General features: G+C 37.5%; 1 long non-coding RNA gene across 2 annotated transcripts in view; it reads left to right on the top strand.

The window, feature by feature from the left end:
• The first annotated feature begins 3299 nt into the window (after nt 1–3299).
• Nucleotides 3300–6443, top strand: part of LOC308657467 — a 26032-nt gene continuing 22888 nt past the window's right edge. Inside the window, exons 1-2 of one of the 2 annotated variants that reach the window (XR_014023937.1) lie at nt 3300–3719; nt 4075–4186. This is a non-coding gene — a long non-coding RNA (uncharacterized lncRNA). The remainder of the gene's footprint in view (nt 3720–4074; nt 4187–6443) is intronic. The other variant, XR_014023936.1, reaches the window with a different exon arrangement.

The raw sequence follows: 6443 nt of genomic DNA, 5'->3' as shown, positions 1-6443 counted from the left end.
TCTTTCTAGTAATGTGGGTAAATATGTATTCATATTATCAGCTGTTACAACAATAAGAGTTCTCTACAATAAATTCATTTTATATTAGCTCCTCAAGGTGAAAAGAAGCATTATATCTAAAGGAATAAGATAAGAATAATAAAAAGAGACAAAACATTTCCTCTTGTGAAAAACAAAAAATAGAAAAAAAAATTTCTATGAACTCCCTTGGTAAATTGTTGATTAAAGTCTACACTGGGGAAAAAATATCTTCTAAAGTCTTGAATGAACTTAAAAAATGAAGAAAGTTGGGCAGTACAATTTTTAATAGTTGAAAACATTTTTGTTTCACTTTTAAGCTTTTTTTACAGAATATGTAAAGAGCTGTAAAAATGAAAGTACAATAATATTGAAGGTCAACTCCGTCAAAGTAAGAAAAGCAGATTCAGAGTTAAAGCTAAAATGTCTAATTTCAACTTCTTATCTTGACATTGATATTCATTTTACTTTACTTGCATTATTATTATCAGATTATTACTATCATTACCTTGAACTCATTACCATCAGAATTCAGATTATTTTTATAAATGTTAAAGGCACTGAAAGTTAGAAACCAATTAATTTTCCACTTATTTAAAAAAAGATTTATCTCCAAATTTCTAAAGCAAATAATCCTCCAGGTGCTTCCTGCCAGTTGTGAGGGACATGCTATTTAGGGACAACACCCTGCAACAACACATTCACCTCCTCTCTTCCTGCTGGCTTCTAAATCATTACTGGAAACACTTGTTTGAAATTAAGAGCTTTGCAAAGGCAGGCTTCCTATGCCTACTGATTTATTTTCTTTATTTGAAGGCATAAATCTGTGTATGATATGGTTTACAAAGCCACAGAGATTCAGACCTTAAGTGAGAAATGTATTTTATTTTAGTTTGTTTGCTTGTTTATTTTTCCTTTTTGGCCAACACCCAGACCCTGCTTTGATGTAACTGAGTCTTTGCTTAAGATGAGTTTTGAAAGTGAAGGAGCTGGATTTGGAAAGGGCCATTTTCTGTCTAGAACAACAAGGACAGTGAACAAGGAAAGTGAACAGGCAATTTAGGAAATAAAATACTTGTCAACTTCCTGAAAAGTAGGCTATAATCTTAAAAGGCAATCTGGAGTGCTATTGTGATCATTTATGAAGCAATTTAATAGTAACTTGAACCACAAATTTTTTGGAATTTAATTTATGTCTTGGTATCTGATTTCACCTACAGTAAGTTATACCTATAAAAATTTAAATGAGGGCTGGGGATGTGGCTCAAGCGGTAGCGCGCTCGCCTGGCATGCGTGCGGCCCGGGTTCGATCCTCAGCACCACATCCCAACAAAGATGTTGTGTCCGCCGAGAACCGAAAAATAAATATTAAAAATTCTCTCTCTCTCTCTCTCTCTCTCCCCTCTCTCACTCTCTCTTTAAAAAAAAAAATTTTTTTTAAATGAAAAAAATGGGAAGATAAAATTTTCTGTGTAGGTGGAATGATTAAAGCTTTTGGAGTCAGAAGCAGATGAAATACCCCTTTGGGGACCAGATCTAGAAATAGTCAGGTCACTGTGGCAATACCCACGGCCAAAGCTTATTCCCTCCCCAGAATCACATTTCAGTTGTAGGAAATCAACTTTGTTGTTCCTAGAACTGGTATCAAGAATAAGTGCAGAGGATAGATACGTGGTGGGTATGAAAAGAAGCAGAGAGTGAAAATGAGATGACAGAAAACTAGCGTAAAGAGAAAGTGAGTAGGGATGTTGGAAAAGGAGAAATTATCAACCTAGTTGTGTTTAATGTTTTTTGAACAGAACTAATTGAAGATGATATTATTACATATTAAAATGTTTCTCCAGTTCTACTCTAGGGTTTCTAAAGAGTGTCAGTTCTTTGGAACCACAGACAAGGCATGAAGCCATGTGTCTGCCCCACCGCCCTGCATGTCCACGGTGATGCCATGCAGGGACTGAGGCTGTCAAGGCTGCTCCCTCAGCCAGCCTTCCAGCTAGTTCCATAAGCCCTGGCAGAGCATTAAATACTCTAGAGACATTTTTTTCTGGAATAGAGATATAAATGAAAGTACAATAATATTGAAGGTCAACTCCATCATTAATTATCAAATAAACAAGCTTATTTAATCTCATTACTAAACATACTGCTTAAAAATTAACAGTATTTTGGGCTGGGGCTATAGCTCAATGGTAGAATGCTTGCTTCGCTCCTGTGAGGCACTGGGTTCAATCCTCAGCATCACATAAAAATAGAGATATTGTGTCCACCTACAACTAAAAAATAGTTCTTAAAAAAATGAACAGTATTTTAAGGAAAATTCTGTTATGTTTACAGCTTGAAAGATGGTAATTTAATTAACCCCAAATAATAAATTAGAATGTAATTTGGAAATACCTATTAACATGTTAAGTGCACCTACCCTTTGACCCAAAAAGTTCACTGCTAGGAATTTATTCAACATATATGTTCCCATAAGCACACAGCAGCCTTAACACAGAGGTTTAGACTACACCAAATTGGAAATGACCTAAATGTCCCTTGGTAGGGGATTATTCAATAATAATGCATTCATACAATGAAATATTATAAAGCTATTGAAAGGAATTAGGGAGGGCTTTAAGTTACCATAAAGGTATGCATACATGTATATCTTTATACATATAGCTATAGATATAGATAGATAGATACACACACACTGATCTACATATATATATATATATATATATATATATATATATATCTGTATGCATATGTATATAAAGATCTTTGAGGGCAATTAATTAGCAAATAATTAATTTATTATTTATATACACGTATATTTATATATGTCTATGTGTATCTACATAGCTATATGTATAAAGATGTACATGTATATATAGAGAAATGCATGTGTATATATAGATCTATATATCTGTATACAGAGAGAAAGAGATCCAAAACAACAAATTAAAAAGCAAATTTCAGAGCAGAATGTATAGTGCATATACTATTTGTGTGTGCTTAAAAAAAAACGATTAAAACAGAAGCTTAATTAAAACATTCTGAAAGAATTATAAAAAAGAAATTTAGAATAGTTATCTTCAGAGACGGGTTTGGCAATTTTGTTCTGTACTTTGTACCCTTCTGAACTGACTAGATTTTAAACCGTGACCCTGTTATTGCTTTCATTCTAACTGAAAAACTAGCAAAAAAAAAAAAAAAAAAAAAAAAGTCTTATTTACCCTGAATTTGCAAAACGGATGCTCTGCTAGGAGACAGTCGGTGGAAGCCGCAGAGCCTAGCCACATTCTCCTACAAGGCCGGCTAAGGACGGCTACGTGAAGAGGTTAACCCAGGAGCCCTACAGCAAAAGGCTGACCCCAGCCGGGGGCTCGCGACACCACTCGGACCTGGTGCGCTTCCAACACCAACCGCGTCGCCTGGGTCAGTTTGTCCACGTTCCCTTGCTTCCAGCGCCGTCTTACATAAGGTCCTGGGAGACCCGCGCGGCGTCCGGACGCGCCTGGGAGGAGCTGCCACGCCACCGCCCCTTTGGGCTCCCGGCTACCGCACCGCAGCAAACAAAGAACCTCGGCTTCATCCCCCAGTGGCGCCCATATCCCTTTCCTCTGTACAGCCAGGACGCACTTCCGAGACACTAGAGCCAGCCCCTGCAGGAGCTCGGGTTGACCATTTCCAAGTGGAAAGAACGGAAACCATAAGTGAGATTCCTTTCCCCGCAGACACACTTTTCCCCGCCTCACTCCGGTCTTCTGCATTCTCCCTTAACTAGTTCCTAGAAATATCTACCCAAGCTAATTCATTCAGCTCTTGTGTATGCAAAACAAGGTCAAGCCGCTTCCAGTCTCGTGCTGAGCCTCGGTTTTTTTTTTTTTTTTTTTTTTCTCTCTTCTTGGGCTTCACGACACTGACAAGTGAATGTCTTTTGAAAAAGTTGAATTTCAAGGTCTGGAGCTTACATACTTCTTCCAAATCTCACATGTTTACCCCTTTAAACTTGGAAATACATTTCTGAAAGCATTTCTTTTTTTTTTAAATCGTCATTTTGCTCAACAGTATCCTGAGGCTTAACTGCACTGCCAAACAAGTAAAAACCTGCCACACAGCTGGTGGTGTTCAGGAAGAAGCAAGTTAAGTGTAAAGAGAAAGAAACTCGTCCTATTACCAGGTAATCTCTCTCATTTCTTCATAACAACCTCTAACTCGCTCTTCAAATATTTATAATACGAATGAAGGAAAGGACTGTGATTTGCATGTCTCCACTGGGAAGCTAACTCTTCAATAAACCTGTTTCTCCTAACCTCCGCTCTCCCTGCCTTTAGAAAACAGCAAGAACAGTAAACACCCATGAAACCTCAAGGTTCAACCCAGAATAGTAGGTTACCAGCGTGGGAAATGTTATTAGATAATAAAGAGGGAAAAGTGCCTTTTTGTAATAATTTGGGGGCCAGTGTTGTGTCGGTAGCAAACATTGTATTTTCCTGCAGTGGAAAAAAAAAATCCAAATACTTGCTTATTTTTTGTGGAAAAGTCCATATTAATAATCCAGTACTTTCAACTTTTTCAGCTTTGGAAGTCAGAGAGGGTGCTGTTAACAGCCCTCAAAACTGAAGTTCCTTTATTTCTTCTGCCACTTGAGAAAAAGTTTTGCCGCAAAGTTCTAATAACTCTAAGTTCCTACAAATCAGCTTGGAAACGTCTAAATGTGTTTTTCCTAGAAAAAGTGCCAGACATCAATTTTATCTGGCAACCATCAAAATACATCAGACCACAAAACTATACATTCCTGGACCTCACAAGGAGCATGGTAAGGAATCGCAGTGAGCCAACCCAAGTGCTCAGCTATACCACATCTGCAGTCTACAACATCAACAGCTGTAATGATATACCAAAATACCAGATTTTTATAGGTGATAAATTCACATTTTCTGCTAATTCTACTGTGATCTGTTGCCTAGACTCATATTTAAAGGAAATACTAAATTTCAATTACAGAATAGTGACAATGCCTGACATTAACTGCTGCAACCAAGAACGTGCAACAGCAAAATAAAACAAAATTTTAAAATTGTAAAAGTAATGGGTGGAAATCTCAAATCCACCTTCTCAGCCTCAGGTTTAAGATTACATAGCATTATTTAACTCCTCATCACACTAAACTGTCATATATACACACACAGAGAGAGAGCGAGAGAGGGAGAGACCATGAAAATGAATTTTTTTTGGTTTACAACTATATTATTTTATGAGATAGCAAATGACAGAAAACATGGGGATTTAGGTCAAAGAAGAGTTTTCCTGATTGTTGCCAGGTTGGCAGAACTTGTGTAACTAAAGTATGTATATTGATAATTGATGTACACACTGACCCCCAAACAAGAAATGCCCTTGGAATCATAAGTCTATCCAATAGTCATTTATCCAACCCCTACTGTGAGAAATACAGGAGGGATTATAGATTATAAGGTGCTGCCCGAACAGATTTTACATTCTAGCTAGAGAAGGGAACACCATAAAGTTCAAAAAAAAGTGTAGGCTGGTGGGCAGAGAGGAGGGGAGCAAGGCTTTCTGTGGTAGTTGATTTTTTTTCTTTTTTTTATTGTTTGTTCAAAACATTACAAAGCTCTTGACATATCATATTTCATACATTAGATCGAAGTGGGTTATGAACTCCCAATTTTTACCCCAAATGCAGATTGCAGAATCACGTCGGTTCCACATCCACAATTTTACATAATGCCCTTTTAGTAACTATTGTATTCTGCTACCTTTCCTATCCCCTACTATCCCCCCTCCCCTTCCCTCAAATCTTCACTCTCTACCCCATCTACTATAATTCATTTCTCTCCTTGTTTATTTTCCCATTCCCCTCACAACCTCTCATATGTAATTTTGTATAACAATGAGAGTCTCCCTCCAATTCCATGTGATTTCCCTTTTTTTCTCTCCCTTTCCCTCCCACCTCATGTCTCTGTTTAATGTTAATCTTTTCTTCCTGCTCTTCCTCCCTGCTCTGTTCTTAGTTGCTCTCATTATATCAAAGAAGACATTTGGTATTTGTTTTTTAGGGATTGGCTAGCTTCACTAAGCATAATCTGCTCTAGTGCCATTCATTTTCCTGCAAATTCCATGATTTTGTCATTTTTTAATGCTGCATAAATCCAACATTTTTTTTATCCATTCATCTATTGAAGGGCATCTGGGTTGGTTCCACAGTCTAGCAATTGTGAATTGTGCTGCTATGAACATCGATGTGGCAGTATCCCTGTAGTACGCTCTTTTAAGGTATTCAGGGAATAGTCCGAGAAGGGCAATAGCAGGGTCAAATGGTGGTTCCATTCCCAGCTTTCCCAGGAATCTCCATACTGCTTTCCAAATTGGCCGCACCAGTTTGCAGTCCCACGATCAATGTACAAGAGTACCCT

The sequence above is a fragment of the Spermophilus citellus genome, assembly GCF_964194105.1.
Source record: "Spermophilus citellus genome assembly, chromosome: 10".
Lineage (NCBI taxonomy): Eukaryota > Metazoa > Chordata > Mammalia > Rodentia > Sciuridae > Spermophilus > Spermophilus citellus.
Note: the sequence above shows the minus strand (reverse complement) of the source record. Positions and strands in the feature narration are given on the sequence as shown.